This window comes from Aegilops tauschii, chromosome 4, assembly GCF_002575655.3.
Source record: "Aegilops tauschii subsp. strangulata cultivar AL8/78 chromosome 4, Aet v6.0, whole genome shotgun sequence".
In the NCBI taxonomy this organism is placed as follows: domain Eukaryota; kingdom Viridiplantae; phylum Streptophyta; class Magnoliopsida; order Poales; family Poaceae; genus Aegilops; species Aegilops tauschii.
In genome coordinates, this window is record NC_053038.3 from 407,925,198 (window position 1) to 407,943,293 (window position 18,096).

The following is an 18,096-nucleotide window of genomic DNA, read 5'->3' on the forward strand; positions in this document are numbered from 1 at the left end:
CGAAGCAGTTGAATAGCGGACAGTATCATGTCTTCACCACTAGCTTGGACAAGCCCGATCAGAAGCTTCATAAGAGGATGGTGAATGCCGTTGAACCGGCGGTGCCCCGTTATTTGCGCTGGTCCGAGCAGCCCATTGTGTGGAGTAGAGACGATCATCCACCCCGGGTTGACAATCCGGGCCATTTGGCTCTGGTGGTGGCACCTCTGGTGGGAGGTTATAAGTTCACTAAGGTACTCATGGATGGAGGGAGTAGTATCGATATCCTTTATTATGAAACTTTCCGTCGCATGGGGCTAACAGATAAAAATCTTAAACCGTCCAATATGGTGTTCCATGGTGTGGTGCCTGGTAAGTCGGCATATCCTGTTGGTAAGATAGCTCTGGAGGTGGCTTTTGGAGATGAGCATGACTTGAGATCAGAAACCTTGACCTTTGAAGTGGTGAAAATCAGAAGCCCGTATCATGCCCTATTTGGACGGCCGGCTTATGCTAAGTTTATGGCACGACCTTGTTATGTCTATCTACAGCTCAAGATGCTGGGTCACAAGGGAACTATAACCGTGCATGGGAGCCGCAAGATTGCTCTGGAATGTGAGGAAGGTGATGCGGCTTATGCTGAGTCGGTTTGTGCAACAGAGGAGTTGAAGTTTTACAAAGACAATGTTGATCCGGTAGATATGACTTCTTTGAAGAAACCAACTACGGAGCATGATCCGGCCCTGAAGTTTAAATCGGCTGATGAGATTAAACTTGTTGACTTCGTGCCTGGCGATTCGTCCAAGCAGTTTAGCATCAGCGCTAACTTGGATCCGAAATAGGAAAGCGCGCTCATCGAGTTCATCCGTGAGAATCGGGACATCTTTGCATGGAAGCCTTCTGACATGCCTGGTGTACCGAGACAACTCACTGAGAACACCCTCAATGTTGATCCTAAGTATAAACCGGTCAAGCAGTTTCTGCGCCGGTTCAATGAAGAAAGACGCAAAGCTATTGGAGAAGAAGTAGCCAGGCTCTTGGCGGCTGGATTTGTCGTTGAAGTATTCCATCTTGAGTGGTTGGCTAATCCGGTGCCGGTCCTCAAGAAGAATGGCACTTGGCGCATGTGTGTGGACTACACAGATCTCAACAAAGCTTGTCCAGCAGATCCTTTTTCCCTCCCCGTATTGATCAGATTATTGATGCTACGGCGGGTTGTGAGCGGTTAAGTTTTTTGGATGCATATTCTGGTTATCATCAGATCAAGATGGCAGTTAAGGACCAGGAGAAGACGGCCTTCATAACTCCCTTTGGAGCCTTCTGCTATCTGTCCATGCCCTTTGGGCTCAAGAGTGCATCTGCAACTTATCAACGGTGTGTGCAGAATTGTCTTCATAAACAGATCGGCCGCAATGTTCACGCCTATGTGGATGATATTGTGGTGAAATCAAGGAAAAAGGAGACATTGATTGATGACTTGAAGGAAACCATTGATAACCTGCGGGTTTATAAAATGATGCTTAATCCGGCCAAGTGTGTCTTTGGTGTACCTGTAGGCAAGCTCTTGGGTTTTTTGGTGTCTAACAGGGGCATTGAAGCTAATCCGGAAAAGATCAAGGCTATCACCTCCTTGGCTAAACCAAAGTGTATCAATGATGTTCAACGCCTGGCAGGCTGGATTGCCGCGTTGAGCCGGTTTGTCAGTCGTCTTGGTGAGAAGGCCATTCCTTTGTATCAGATGTTGAAGAAAACGGATAACTTCGTCTGGAGTGACGCCGCTAATGAAGCATTTGAGGACTTAAAGCGGCAGCTAGCTAATCCGCCGATTCTCGCTGCTCCGGTTGATAAAGAACTGTTGCTGCTATATGTGGCAGCTAATGCTCGGGCTGTTAGTGTGGCTATTGTGGTGGAGCGCAAGGAGGCAGGAAAGGAATATCCGGTTCAGCGGCCGGTTTACTATATTAGTGAGGTACTCATTGAATCCAAGCAGAGGTACCCGCATTGTCAAAAATTGGTGTATGGGGTTTTCATGGCAAGCCGGAAGCTTAAGCAATATTTCCAAGGTCATCCCATCATGGTGGTCAGCTCTGCTCCTTTGGGGGATATAATCCAGAATAGGGAGGCAACTGGTCGAATTGCTAAGTGGGCTACCGAGCTCGGGCCTCACGGGTTGAAATACATACCCCGAACGGCGATCAAATCTTAGGCACTTGTGGATTTTATCAATGATTGGACAGAATTACAAGCGCCAGAAGAGAAGCCGGATCACACTTATTGGACTATTCGTTTTGATGGGTCCAGGCAATTGGAGGGCTCAGGGGCTGGAGTCATGTTAACTTCCCCACGAGGTGATAAGTTTTGTTATGTTTTCCGTTTACTGTTCCCTTGCATAATAATGCAGCTGAATATGAGGCCTTACTCCATGGTCTACGGATGGCTAAGGAGATGAATCTCAGCCGAGTTAAATGCTTCAGTGACTTGGATCTGGTGGCTCAACAAGTGTCTGGCACTTGGGATTCCGAGGACTCACTGATGGCAGCATATCGTCGTGAGGTGGATATTGTTGCAGGTCACTTCAAAGGTTATCAGGTGGATCATGTGGACCGGCGGAAGAATGAAGCGGCAGATGCTTTAAGCCGCCTGGGTTCCCAACGTAAACCAGTTCCACCTAATGTTTTCCTGGACGTTTTGCATAATCCGTCCGTCAAGCTCCCTGGTGAAGAGGATTTGGCTGTTCCTGATCCGGAGGCTCAGTTGGTGGCAGCTCTACATGTTATCCCGGATTGGACGGTTCCGTATCTGGCGTATATAAACCGGGGCGAGTTACTAGAGGATGAAACTTTGGCCAGACAGATAACCCGGCGGTCCAAGTCCATGACTATTATCAATGGAGAGTTACATCATTGCAGCGTGACCGGGGTGTTTCAACGCTGTGTATCTCCTGAGGAAGGCCGTGAAATTTTGCATGATATCCACGAAGGAGATTGTGGGCACCACGCCGGTTCAAAATCTTTGGTGGCCAAGGCGTTTCGTCATGTTTTTTATTGGTTGACAGCTCATGCTGATGCCGAGGACTTGGTTAAAAGATGTGATGGCTGTCAGAAATTCTCACGACGTGCTCATGTACCAGCTCAAGAATTGAGGATGATTCCAATCACCTGGCCATTTGCAACCTGGGGGCTGGATATGGTTGGGCCTTTCAAGAGGTCCAAGGACAAGAAGACCCACCTTTTGGTGGCGGTTGATAAGTTCACAAAATGGGTGGAGGCAGAGCCAGTTAGTAAGTGTGATGCAGCCACGGCAGTTCAATTCATCAAAAAGGTGATCTTCCGGTTTGGCTTTCCACACAACATTATAACAGACAATGGTACCAATCTGTCAAAGGGTGCCATGAAGGAGTTCTATCAACGAGAGCACATCCGGCTTGACGTGTCATCAGTGGCTCACCCCCAGTCCAATGGTCAAGCAGAAAGGGCCAATCAAGAGATCTTGAGAGGCACAAACCCCGGCTTATGGTTCCTTTGCAACGGACGCCGGGTTGTTGGGTTGAGGAGTTACCTTCAGTGTTATGGAGCATCAATACCACACCCAACAGATCGACAGGCTACACGCCGTTCTTCATGGTTTATGGAGCGGAAGCGGTTCTTCCTAGTGACATCTGTCATGACTCGCCTTGTGTAGCGGCATATGTTGAAGCGGATAACGAGAAGGCATGGCAGGAAGCTCTTGACCTGTTAGATGAGGAGCGTGACATGGCGGCATCCCGTTCGGTGATTTATCAGCAAGATCTGCGTCGTTATCATAGCCGCCGGGTTAGAACCAGAACCTTTCAAGAAGGAGATTTGGTGCTTCGACTCATCCAGGATCAGACAGATATACACAAGCTATCCCCCCCTTGGGAAGGGCCTTTTGTGGTCAGCAAGGATTTGCACAATGGGTCGTACTACCTAATCGATGTTCGAGAGCGCAAAGACTCACGTAAATCGGAGGAGGAGACCAACCGGCCGTGGAATATTGCTCATCTTTGGCCCTACTATACTTGAGCTACAGGCTCTGCTTATGTACATATTATGACATTGTATATATTATGATCAATATAATAAACCGGAACCTCAGCTAAAGCGGGGTATCTGTTGTTTTCTTACATCACGTGTGGTTACATGGAGCTTACAAAGCGGCGTCCGGTTTACCCCTTGATTTAGCTTCTTAAAGCTTGATATCAGATCACTTGGGGGCTTGGTCGTATCCGAACCATAGCTACACCTCTTGATCGGCGTAATGCCACAGCATCACTTGGGAGCATGGTCGAACCCGAACCATGACTACGCCTCTTGATCGGCGTAAAGCCACAGAATGACTTGGGGGCTTGGTCGTATCCGAACCATAGCCACGCCTCTTGATCGGTGTAATGCCACATCATCACTTGGGAGCATGGTCGAACCTGAACCATGACTACGCCTCGTGATCGGCGTAAAGCCACAGAATCACTTGGGGGCTTGGTCGAACCTGAACCATAGCAATGCCTTTTGATCGGCGTAATGCCACATCATCATTTGGGGGCTTGGTCGAACCCGAACCATAGCAACACCTCTTGATCAAATTTTGGGCCTGGCAGCCCGTGAAAAGCCTTGACTACAACGATTTTATTTGTGTTTTGCTAAGTTTCCTTTTCTTTTGCTAAGATTTGTGATGTTTTCAAACCAGTATTTTTTCAACCCGGTTGGGCTGTCAACTACAAGTTGTCAGTACATGACCAAGTTATAATCCGGAGACTATCAGCCCGGTCTGGTTTTGACTCATAGTCACCAGTATGGAATAAGCCGGTGTTTATCACAACCCGGAACGGTTTTGTTGTAAACCGGCATCATATAACAGGAGATACTTTTACTCCGGATTAAGGTTATTACCTTCATTACAAGGTTGGTCAGCCAACACTATGCCTAAAGGTCGCAGGTATCATATATTTCCATACTTGGTTATCTTTTACAACCTTGGTTATAAAACTTGGTCATATATATAGTTGGGTATCATGACCCGCCCGGTGGTAAACCGCCAGGGCGCTTTAAGCTTTTTATCTACAGGAACAATTGGAATAAATAGCTATGGATTATGAACATCATATCGCAAAGCATGGCGGATTAACACGCATCAGTTGCAGATAAATATGCACGAAGGCATAACAGACCAAGTGTTTTAACTAGCCTATTACAAGGCGTTTCAGCACCCAAAGGAATAATTGTTTCTCAATAAACATTGCAGTATGGAAGGTTAAACCGGCCCCCGGGTTATGATCACTGAGCAGCTTGACCTGACGGCAGCGGGTCATCTTGCACCGGTTCTTCTTCTTCGTCCCTACCCAGCGGCTGGAAGTCAACAGTTGTCCAGTCGATCCCAGTTAAAGCTTGGAACACAACTTCTTCGCTTATAAGGGTGGACGGTTCAATATCAGGGGCATAAGTGTGCTTACGGATTGGAGGGATTAGGCTTTGAGTTTCAAGAGCTGGTGCAGCAACCCGCTTGTTATTGATATCATAACTCGCCTGATAATGTGAAAGATCAGCTTCTTCAGCAAGTTGACAAGCCAGTGGACGTACTTCCCGGTTTATGGCGCGGAGATCTTTAGTGCAAAATTCTGATCCGTCCTCTTTCAAGCTTGCGTAGCCTTTAGCCACGTCCGTCGGATCAAGATCAGGCACCCATGCTTTTGCCCGGGTTAGCGCGGTCAGAGCGCCAGCCGTTGCAGCAGACCTCTTTAGCTCTTCTATCCGGGCAGGCAGCATAGATAGCTTGTCTAAGGTATCCTTGATCAACGTTGGGGGTGGCTTATTGTGCGCCGGTATACAGTTGCTCTATCAGCGTGTAGGCAGCTTTCAACTTCTTCTGCACATCTGAGCCCAGATGGCTAATGCGGGTTCCTGTATCATTACAAACATTAGTAAACCGGCAACGCATGAGAGGATATGTTGAAAGCATAAAGGAAGGATGCTTACCAAACACAGCAGAGGTCATAGCATGCACTTGCCGCTTTACACCAGTCAGCTCGTCAACCACCGGTTTAAGAGCAGCTTCTGCGTTTTCGGCCCTTTTTATCAAAGCGGTTTTTTCAGTCTCCCAATCCGCCCGCTCTTTGTTGAAACCCTCTTTCAGTTTCTCCATAGCGCCTAGAGCGCGGGTCAACTCTTTCTTCGCTTTGGAGGCTTCAGCTTGCTGGGTTTTGATGTTCTCCTGCAGATCAGCGGTTTGGCGTTCCTTCTTGCTCAGCTCCGCCTGTAAAGAGACAGATACATAATGAGTTGACAGTACATATTTGAAGTACCAAGCACATAACTAGTTATGCCCTTAGTACTTAGGGGCTAATGCATATTTGCGTTTACTCAGAAATTTTTACAAGTCCCAAACACAATACAAGTATTAAGCTTGGCACTTGGGGGCTAATGTGTGTTTGCTTAAAAACTGTTGATATGGGAATTCTTCTACAGTCCCGGTTCATCTTTATAAAGTTAAACCGACCCTTGGGGACTATACCGGCGAAAGAGCAGTATGGCAAATTATAAGGAACCAGTTCATCTTAACAAGGTAATCCGGTCCCTGGAGGCTAAATAGGCAAGGTTAAGTTATGAAAAAAGTCCCGGTTTAGATTGGTATCATAAACCGTCACTTGGGAGCTACTACGAGTCGATGAAATGCAATTAGACAAAGGAGAAAAATAGTAGTTACCTCATATCGCTCCTTCATCAAGTTTACCACACTAGCTTCATAGTCACGGCTGGTATACAGACGGTTCAAGAAGCCAGAGTGAATATCTTGAACATTGAGGTTGGCGAAGCTTGATAAATCGGCATTCCATTTGCCTTTGCCGATACCGAGAGAGATCATCCTTGGCAGTATGTTTTGACAAAGCTACAGGGTTGCCTGGTGTGGAGTGGCCAGTGCCAGTAATCTTAACATCATCATCTTGTTCATCCGCAGCTCTTGCCGGAGTTGGCGGTTTATCAGTGTCCTTCGTTGGACTGACCGGTTTGTCACCAGTTCGGACAGGGCTGGTTGGCTGGTCTGCATGACTTGTAGTATCAACTTGCACTTGTTCAGCAAGGAAATCATGGTCTTGAAGCGGTGGATCGGGAAGCATGGCGTCAGCATCGGTTTCTTCTAGATCTTGAGTTGTTTCCGGTTCAGTAGCTACATTATCGTCAGCCGTTTTGTTCAACCGAGCTTTCTTGCTGGGTCTTGGCTTGGCGCTGCAAAAAGATAAGACATAAGGATCAGTACAGTATGAAAAGATAACATATCAGGAATAAAGACATGTGCATAACTCACCCAGGAACTGTTTTGAGAGGTGGAAGTTGTGTGGCCGAAAACTCGCCAGAGGATGAATGAGAAGTACCCTGATAATTTGAATCAGATGGGTTAGGTGGCTGGCGAAAACAACCTGCTTTTGGGCATGAAGTATCAATGGGATAAGAGACCTCTGATCGGTGTTTCCGAACCGGACTATTCGGTAAACCGGCGGAGGTAACTACCTGGCCGCTGTGCCGGGTTGTACGGCGAGCTTCGTGCTGCTGCGTCTTCAAAAGAAAGTTTGGATCCAAATAACCAAGAGGGTGAGCAAATTTTACTTTCCGGTTTGCTTGACGGATTTTTGATGTTGGCAGAGGATCTGAATCGGAGGAAAGAATAGTTACCTCTACGTCCTCAGCGTGACTGCCTTTAGCGTCGTCCCGATAATAATCATTGTCAATGAGATGTATGAAAAATAGACCAAGAGAGTCAAGTTCTACCTCTGATTCCGGATCACGCACATTGTCATCAGCTGGTAGATCAGAGGATGCAGTGGTCCTTCTCTTGGCAGGTTTCTTGACAACCTTGGTCTTTGGAGGAACTGGCTTGACCGGTTTGTCTTGCGGTTTTGCCGGTTTATCTTGTGATGGTTTCTTGTTCAAGAACGGATCATCACCCTGTCAGAAAAATAATCACACTTTCAAAGAGTATTTGGACAGAAACAAATTCAGATACAAAGGATTATATGATTCTTACAGCTGGTGGTTTATTGAAGGTGCAGAAAGGGAGTAGCCCGGTTTGGGCACAGACGGCCTCAGGTTCGTTCAGTATTTTCTTTACAGCCTCAGTGACTTCGTCATCTGTAAGCTGAATGTCAATGTGCCGCTGAGCATCCTTCAAACTCCACGTGTACTCACACATCAAACTGGGGCGCCGGCTTAAGGGCAGAATGCTCCAGCTTATCCAGCAACGAGCAAGATCAACTCCTGTCAAACCGTTCGCCATGAAGGCTCTAAGCTTTGGTAGTTGGGGAGCATAGTTGGCCCGTTCTCTTGCTGTCATTCTTTGAGGAAATGGGTGTCTGTTGCTCAGGCGTTCAGGGCGGTAACCCGGCAAGGGGTTTTCATCAGATGGCAGGTGTCCATGCAGTAAAACCAAGTTTGGTTCCACTCTTTGGGGTGGCTGTGGAGTTTGGGATGGGGGAAGGTGACTTCTTTCCTCTTCTGAACCGCCATTCCGCCCAGTTCCGTATTGGGTCCATCTGAGAACTCGGTGCGACGGTTTAAATGAAAGAAATCCCTAAACAGTTCGACTGTAGGTTCCTCTTGCAGATAAGCTTCACAGAATACTTGGAAGTGGCAGATATTGGTAACAGAGTTGGGACCGATGTCTTGAGGGCGCAGCTGAAAATTGGCTAGCACATCTCGGAATTTTTTTGAACCGGGAGGGCTAAAACCTCGTCCGAGATGATCAGCAAACACGATTACTTCTCCATCCTTGGGTGTAGGAGGATTCTCCGGGCAAGGGACCCTCCAGTGGATGACATCTTTCTTGGCTAAGGCGCCCGTTTTAACAAGGTTGTTTAATTGCTCCTCGGTTACTCGAGAGGGAGCCCAATTGCACTCATAAACTTGTTTAGCCATGACAAGGAAAATCTGAAACATGAGTATTGCCGGTTTAAGATTTACAGTGGACAACTATACAGCGGTATGAGGATACTAGCATATTGGTAAACCGGAGTCTGGCAATGGAACAGTGTAATGTATTGGCGGTTCAACAGGGGACTAATGGTATCTACCGGGTCATCATTTTTTCTGTGAGGTTAAACCGGCCAATCTGGTATTCAAAGGGTGTAAGAGAAGGAAGAAACAAGTTTCACATCTTGCTATGGTAATTTCAGATCTACCGCGCATAGGAAAAACAAAGTATATTCTGACCTAAATTCTAGTGTACTGAAGGTTCACCAAGACGAGATGAGTTGGATATCAAACATGTGCTGAAACTGCTAAAGTACGAGATCTATGTGGTTTAAACTACTACCACACGAGACCTATATGGTTTTTGGATCTAATCCACGGATATAAATAAGGGAAAAGAAGGGCGGCGACAAACACCGATGAACGACAGAAACCCTAAGCGCAGATCTGTGGTAAGAGAAAGGGGAGACTTACGGATGCCGTTGAGCAGCGGCGGCGCGCGGAGGAGCTCTGGTACGTTCAGGTCGATGCAGCGGCCAAGGTTGGTGCAGCAGTCGAAGGCGGACGGCGGCGGCCAAGGTTGAAGGTTCGGGCGTCGCGAGGATGAAGATGAAGCGAAGAGGCACGAGGGGGAAACTGGAAAGACCCCCTGGCCCTATTTATAAGGAGATAAACGACAGATGCGAAAATCGAGGAGCCAGATTTTTGGATATAAGGTAATGCTGTCACCGCGATTGTCGGAGGCTCGTTAATGGCAGGTGACGTCACGGCGGTTTACCAAGATCCTAGAAGATGATGTCATGGCGGTTTAGAAGATTGTGTGAAGATGTTGAAGAAGAAATTTTCTCAAGTATTGAGGATTGACATGAACCAGTTCAAATCAATCTGGGGCCTAATGTTGGGGATATTACCACTGGGCGTAAACCGGCCAGGAGAGGCCGGGTTAACTTCATAAGTAGTTCATCTGTATCTGAAGCCCATGAAGACAGACGGTGACGTTTCATGAAGGCCTAGGGCCCAAAGCCGGTTTAAGGCATGTAGACACAAACCGGCATTGAGATGTAAACTTGGGTTGTAAGATATGCGTAGCAGAGACCAAGCCGGACATGATTATGAGCCGGCCTCGGAGTCTGTAAACCGACGGGCGTCAACCCATGTATATAAGGGGACGACCCAGCGGCGGTTCAGGGACAACAAACAACAACCCGAGACTCAGGCAAAGCGTATTCGCTCCCTGGTCATCGAAACCCCATCAATTCCATCACAACTAGATGTAGGCTTTTACCTTCATCGAGGGGGGCCGAACTAGTATAAAACTCTCTTGCGTCCCTTGTCCGCTTTAACCCCTTTAAGTTAACCCGTAGCGATGGCTCCACGACTAAGTCCTTTCTCTAGGACATCTGCCGTGACAAAACCACGACAGGCGGCCTTACTGTTCGCCTCCCATTCCCCTCCCTCCCACAGACCTCCACCAATGCCATGGCGCAAAACGATCATCTGCCACTAGTCTTCAAGTTTGGTGAAGTCGACTCTGAGCCGGAGGATATAGAAAATAAGGAGGAATGGGGCCTCATGGACATGGCCCAGAACAAGCTGGCTGCGGCGGTTGCTGCCCCCGCTCCCGTCCCAGCTCCCATCCCCGCGCCCGCGCCCGCGCCAGCGACCATCCCCGTAGCATTGACGGGCTGGTTGCCGAGCACTATCGCAGAGCTGGAAGCCGCGGGTGTCAGCAAGGTCTCCGCGGACCCGCCCGAGCTCGTGTACATGCCAGTGCCAGCGCCCTGCCCGTGCCCATGCGCGCCCCTACACCCACCGTGGCGTGGGCCCCCGTGCGTTTGGCTACACCCGCCGCGCCCGTGCCCGTGCGCGCGCCCCCCTCAGCGGCATGGGACACTGCCGTCGACCGCTACCTCTCAGCGATGCCAGTTGCCGTCCTCCCGCACCCCACCCATCGATCGCGCGACGACATGATGTTTGATTTACAAGTGAAGAACATTTTGTGCTGCCTTGAAGACTTCAACAACGGCGTCCCGGAGGATGACAACAACAACAACGGCGCGGCACGCCGTCTCCGCCGCCACCGGAAATAGCTTTTTGTGGTTTAATACTGTATCTCGAATTCTCGATCATATGAATATAAATTCGCAGTGTGACTGAATGAAAGATATGGTTTGAACGAACTTGCGTTTTTCTGTCTTAATGTACAGACTTATCAAATGATTTTCTTTTGAAAAAACGTCAATGGTTTTTAAATATAAAACACTCATCGCAAACGTTTCAGTTAGAACACCCGGATGCAAACTGACAGCTTCCCCAGGAAGCCAAGGGAAAATGTGCCGAGCAGGATTTATGCATCCCTTCAACGCAAACGGTTGTTTTGCATGACCCGTGTGCAACCACGTACAAACAATTGGGTAAGATTTGCATATCTTTCATTTTGGGTATGTTGCCATTTGTCAAACTGGAAAGATTGACATTTTTTTATCTAGTAATATTGCCATTTATCAACCTTGTAACACTGTGATTTGTCAAAATATGCAGCTCAAAATCACTAGCACTATCTAATTTTTGCAACTAAAATCACTAGCACTGTTCATATGGAGACCACTAGCAGGCGTGAGTTGATGGACGCATATTCAAATGTACCATTGATTACATACAACAAGTCATCAGCCCACAACAACAACTAGGATACACGTTGCATTATAGATCATTTCCAACAAAACATAGTAAAGTAAAGTTTTTCTCACACAACAAATAACAAAGCAATGAAATAAACTTCAGCTCAACCACTCGTCGGCGTTGGAAATGCTTGCTTTGAACCAGAAGTGATTCTCTAGGAAGGGACAACTACTGTCAATCTCGAGACCAACGCAAGACTGATCATCCAGGCTGAAGCGGCCTATGTCAGGACCCATATTGGGATGGTAGGGAAGCATAGCAATGTCTGAGGTATAGATACAGTTGCTTCTCATAAATGGTAGTAATGTTGTGTCAACAACAGCTGGATCGCCTTCCACCATCATTGGATAGTTTTGTCCAAGGAAGTGCGAGTTTCCTCCAAGACTTTCAATACTGAACCAGGGAGAAGGTGTGGGCGCTAGTACACTAGTATCCATCCCGAATAACCTGCAACAGATGTTGGAATAGGTCCGGAGAGTGCGACCATGCGAGACAACACCTGCTTCCTTAGTAACATCAGCAGTGCCCTGTATACAGACAAGAAGAGGTGATCCATCAGAATAAGTTGCCAGGCGCCACTGAGTATATGGGTCCATCTCGTCCTCATGCTTGTGATCATCAGCATCGTCATCTCCCCCTTGGTTATAAATTTTTTCAAGTATAGGTGGTGGAATGTTCACAGGACCTTGGAAACACAAGAAGGTTAATTAATTAGTAAAGGGAAACTAGCTAACCCGCATGCATGTGGATGAAACAAATATAATTACGGTGGAAGACAAACGTACCGAAAGCATGATGATTCCATGCAAAAACAATGCCATGAGTGGTGGCAGCAAACACAAGACCCTCGTATTGAATTGCATCACAGTACTCATCCGTGTACAGAAATTGACTTTTGAGCAATATCCATCGAGGCATGGAAGTAAGGAAGGCAACAAGCTTGTCGAAGATAGCAACAACTTCATAATTCGAGTAATCCCAATAGCGGTTGGGAACTTGAAAAATTGCTATCTTCCGTAGAAGACAGTCACCATGATCGTATTTGAACTCACATAGAATACCGGTGTGCTCAACCTCTGGGCAGTCGTCTGAGATTTTTTGAAGTGGAACCCGGTGACGAGTGTACACATTCACAAGTTCCCACTCGCAGTTGTACCCAATATAAACAACCCAATCTCCATTTGCGCCTGCCCAAGCCTTGCCCTCAAGAGATGGCATCTTAGCATCATACCTACCATTATCAAGCGGCATCAACTTATACAAGGCGAGGCTTCCCTCATCCTCGCGCCAGTCAGCAGGGTCACGGCGAAGAAGATAGGGGAGATCAAACCGCTCCTGGACCCTTGGGTTCCTTGTAATGATGTTATTAGTTGAGTCGAGAATGGTCTTGAACGAACCTGCCATGCTAGCCAAGGTGATGACGTCGCACTGATCAATGAGTTCCTCCACCACGTCATCTTTCAGATCGGGGCAAGAATAACGGGGTCGTTTCCGGCCTGTTCCCTCCATGGAGAAGATGATTGAACAATGGCAGAAGGAAGGGTGAAGGCAAATGGAGGGAGGAAGAGCGTGCGACAGCAGTTCCAAATCGAGAGGGAATGAAAGGCAAAGAGGCGGTGGACGGTTGCCACGGTACACGAAGAGGTGCCTGGGGAGCGAACGGTTGCCACAGAGGTCACACACTGACAACAAGGGCCGAGTGAACTGCATGCGTATATCGCACACACCTTGATCTGGCTGACCATTTCTTTTGTGTTGCCTAATCACAAACAGTTCATCCGAGTGAACCGTATGTTGTATATCACACACACCTTCATCTGGCTGCCCGTTTCTTTTGTGTTGCCTAATCACAAATAGTTCATCCGAGTGAACAGTATGCTATGTATCGCACATGCCTTCATCTGGCTGCCCGTTTCTTTTGTTCCTCCTCATCGCAAATAGTTAATTGAACTGAACCGTATGCCCTTCATCGCACATGCAACTAAAACCTGAACCGTGTTTGATGCATCCGTCATCGCAAACGTTTTATACATTTCTGACGGTTTTCATACACCACCGTTTGCGATTATTGCATCGCACACAGTTTCTCGAAGGGTCTCTCATCGTACTGTCGCATTAGCAGCATCGTGCAGTAGTGCTTCCTAGTGAAGATGCCGCATCCCATCTAAAGAATTTTGTTGATTTATGTGATATGAAAAAGAAGAAAGATGTGGATAATGATATTGTTAAATTGAAGCTATTTCCGTTCTCACTACGAGATCGTGCTAAAACTTGGTTTTCGTCTTTGCCTAAAAACAGTATTGATTCATGGAATAAGTGTAAAGATGCTTTTATTTCCAAGTATTTTCCTCCCGCTAAGATCATCTCCCTTAGGAACGAGATTATGAATTTTAAGCAACTTGATCATGAACATGTTGCACAATCTTTGGAGAGGATGAAATTGATGATATGAAATTGCCCTACTCATGGTTTAAATTTGTGGATGATCATACAAATTTTTTATGTCGGATTGAATTTTGCTACTAGAAATCTTTTAGATTCGACCGCAGGAGGTACTTTTATGGAAATCACTTTAGGAGAAGCTACCAAACTCCTAGATAATATTATGGTTAATTATTCTCAATGGCACACCGAATGATCTTCAACTAGTAAAAACGTGCATGTGATTGAAGAAATTAATGTTTTGAGCGGAAAGATGGATGAACTTATGAAATTATTTGCTAGCAAGAGTGCTCCTATTGATCCTAATGATATGCCCTTGTCTACTTTGATTGAGAATAATAATGAATCTATGGATGTGAATTTCGTTGGTAGGAATAATTTTGGTAATAACGCGTATAGAGGCAATTTTAATCCTAGGCTGTTTCCTAGTAATTCCTCTAATAATTATGGTAATTCCTACAAAAATTCTTATGGAAATTATAATAAGATGTCCTCTGATTTTGAGAATAGTGTTCAAGAATTTATGATTTTGCAAAAAAGTTTCAATGCTTTGGTTGAAGAAAAATTGCTTAAGATTGATGATTTGGCTAGGAATGTGGATAGAATTTCTCTTGAGATTGATTCTTTGAAAATTAGATCTATTCCACCCAAGCATGATATTAATGAGTCTCTAAAAGCTATGAGAATTTCCATTGATTAGTTTAAAGAAAGAACCGCTGAGATGCGTGCTAAATGAGATTGGTTTGTAAAAGCGTGTTCTTCTAGTTTTTGTGAAAATAATGATGAAGATCTTGAAGTGATTGATTTGACTCCTATTTATCTTTGTTTTCCAATGTAAATCATGATAAAGATGGGACTAGAGATGAGTCAACTTTAGTTAAAAGGCGTCCCAATTATTCGGAGTTTATAGATCTTGATGCAAAAATTGATAAAAGTGGATTGGAGAGGTCAAAACTTTAAGTAGCAATGAACCCACTCTTTTGGATTTCAAGGAATTTAATTATGATAGCTGTTCTTTAATAGATTGTATTTCCTTGTTGCAATCCATGTTGAATTCTCCTCATGCTTATAATCAAAATAAAGCTTTTACTAAACATATTGTTGATGCCATGATGAAATCATTTGAAGAAAAGCTTGAATTGGAAGTTTCTATCCCTAGAAAACTTTATGATGAGTGGGAACATACTATTAATATTAAGATTAAATATTATGATTGCCATGCTTTGTGTGATTTGGGTGCTAGCGTTTCCACGATTCCAAAAACTTTATGTGATGTGCTAGGTTTTCGTGAATTTGATTATTGTTCTTTAAATTTGCATCTTGCAGATTCCACTATTAAGAAACCTATGTGAAGGATTAATGATGTTCTTATTGTTGCTAATAGGAATTATGTGCCCGTAGATTTCATTGTTCTTGATATAGATTGCAATCCTACATGTCCTATTATTCTTGGTAGACCTTTTTTTAGAACGATTGGTGTAATTATTGATATGAAAGAAGGAAACATTTGATTTAAATTTTCCTTAAGGAAGGGCATGGAACACTTTCCTAGGAAGAAAATTAAGTTGCCATATGAATCTATTATGAGAGCTACTTATGGATTGCATACCAAAGATGACAATACCTAGATCTATGTTTTATGCCTAGCTAAGGGCGTTAAACAATAGCGCTTGTTGGGAGACAACCCAATTTTATTTTTTGTTCTTGCTTTTTCGGTTCTATTTTTCAATAAATAATTCATCTCGCCTCTGGTTAGAAGTTTTTTTGTGTTTTCATTACTGTTGGTGCCATGTAAGACCTTTGGGATGGCTTACGATGATAGTTGATTTGATCTTGCTGAAAAACAGAAACTTTTGCGCCCAGCAAAATAATTTTCATAATTCACAGAAGCGTTATTTTGATCTGAATTTTTTACACAAGATTTATATACAAATTTTGCTGGTTGTCCTAAGTTTTTAGAATTTTTGGAGTTACAGAAGTATTCGAAGTTCTCTGATTACTACACACTGTTCTGTTCTTGACAGATTTTGTTTTCTTTGTGTTGTTTTCTTATTTTGATGAATCTATGGGTAGTATCCGGGGGTATGAACCATTGAGAAGTTTGAATACAGTAGATATTACACCAATATAAATAAAGAATGAGTTCACAATAGTACCAAGAGTGGTGATTTATTTTCTTATACTAATGGATCTCATAGGATTTTCTGTTGAGTTTTGTGTTGTCAAGTTTTCAAGTTTTGGGTCAGGCTTTGATGGACTATGGAATAAGGACTGGCAAGAGCCTAAGCTTGGGGATGCCCAAGGCACCCCAAGGTAATATTCAAAGACAACCAAGATCCTAAGCTTGGGGATGCCCCGGAAGGCATCCGCTCTTTCGTCTTCCTCTATCGGTAACTTTACTTGAGGCTATCTTTTTATTCACCACATGATATGTGTTTTGCTTGGAGCGTCTTGTATGATTTGAGTCTATGCTTTTTAGTTTTCCATAATCATCCTTGTTGTACACACCTTTTGAGAGGGATACACATGAATCGTGATTTATTAGAATACTCTATGTGCATCACTTATATCTTTTGAGCTAGGCAATTTTGCTCTAGTGCTTCACTTATATCTTTTTAGAGCATGGCGATGGCTTTATTTTATAGAAATTGTTGAACTCTCTTGCTTCACTTATATTATTTTTAGAGTCTCACTAAACAGCATGGTAATTTGCTTAGGTTATGAATTTAGTCCTAATATGATGGGCATCCAAGAGGGATATAATAAAAACTTTCATATAAAATGCATTGAATACTATGAGAAGTTTGATTCCTTATGATTGTTTTGAGATATGAGGATGGTGATATTAGAGTCATGCTAGTGGAGTAATTGTGTATTGTAGAAATACTTGTGTTGAGGTTTGTGATTCCTGTAGCATGCACGAATGGTGAACCGTTATGTAACGAAGTTGGAGCATGATTTATTTATTGATTGTCTTCCTTATGAGTGGCGGTCGGGGACGAGCGATGGTCTTTTCCTACCAATATATCCCCCTAGGAGCATGCGCGTAGTACTTTTTTCGATGACTAATAGATTTTTGCAATAAGTATGTGAGTTCTTTATGACTAATTGAGTCCATGGATTATACGCACTCTCACCATTCCACCATTGCTAGCCTCTCTAGTACCGCGCAACTTTCGCCAGTACCATACACCCACCATATACCTTCCTTAAAAAAGCCACCATATCTACCTATTATGGCATTTCCATAGCCATTCCGAGATATATTGCCATGCAACTTTCCACTGTTCCATGTATTATGACACGCTTCATCGTTGTCATATTGCTTTGCATGATCATGTAGTTGACATAGTATTTGTGGCAAAGCCACCATTCATAATTTTCATACATGTCACTCTTGAGTCATTGCACATCCCGGTACACCGCTAGAGGCATTCATATAGAGTCATATTTTGTGTTGGAATAAGCCACGACGTGTGGTGTGGTCGGGCTCGTCGGACGCGTCAGGTGCGCGTGGGACATGCGGGACGCACTGGTGCGGTCGGGTTCGTCGGGCGCCTCGAGTGGGCGCGGGACGTGCGGGACGCAGCGAAAGCGTGGCGAGTGTGTGTGTGTGGTGTGTGCGTGTGTGCGCATGTATGTGTGTGGCGTAGTGGCCACGGCAGACGGGCTAGGCTGTTGATCCGTTGCGAGCCGGATGCGGCGTGCGCGTTGAGCACGGCGTGGGCATGCGGATAGCGCCTGTGCATGCAGCATGGTGGAGTGGGCTGCGTCTTGGCAGAAGCATCGGCGGTGCATTTGCTGCTAAGACTATAAAGCCGGCTGTAATCCTGTTTATCAGTGGGGGCAAGTGCTAGCCAGTTTGAGATAAGAAGAAAAGGCTATACGTGCGTCCGGAAAAAAAATGTGTGTCTTCTACCTCCGTCTAGAGAGAGAGCTGCCCCAAATTTTGTTCTAATTATCGAGTTGTAATTCTTGAGTTGTGAGTAAATAAAAGTGTGATGATCATCATTATTAG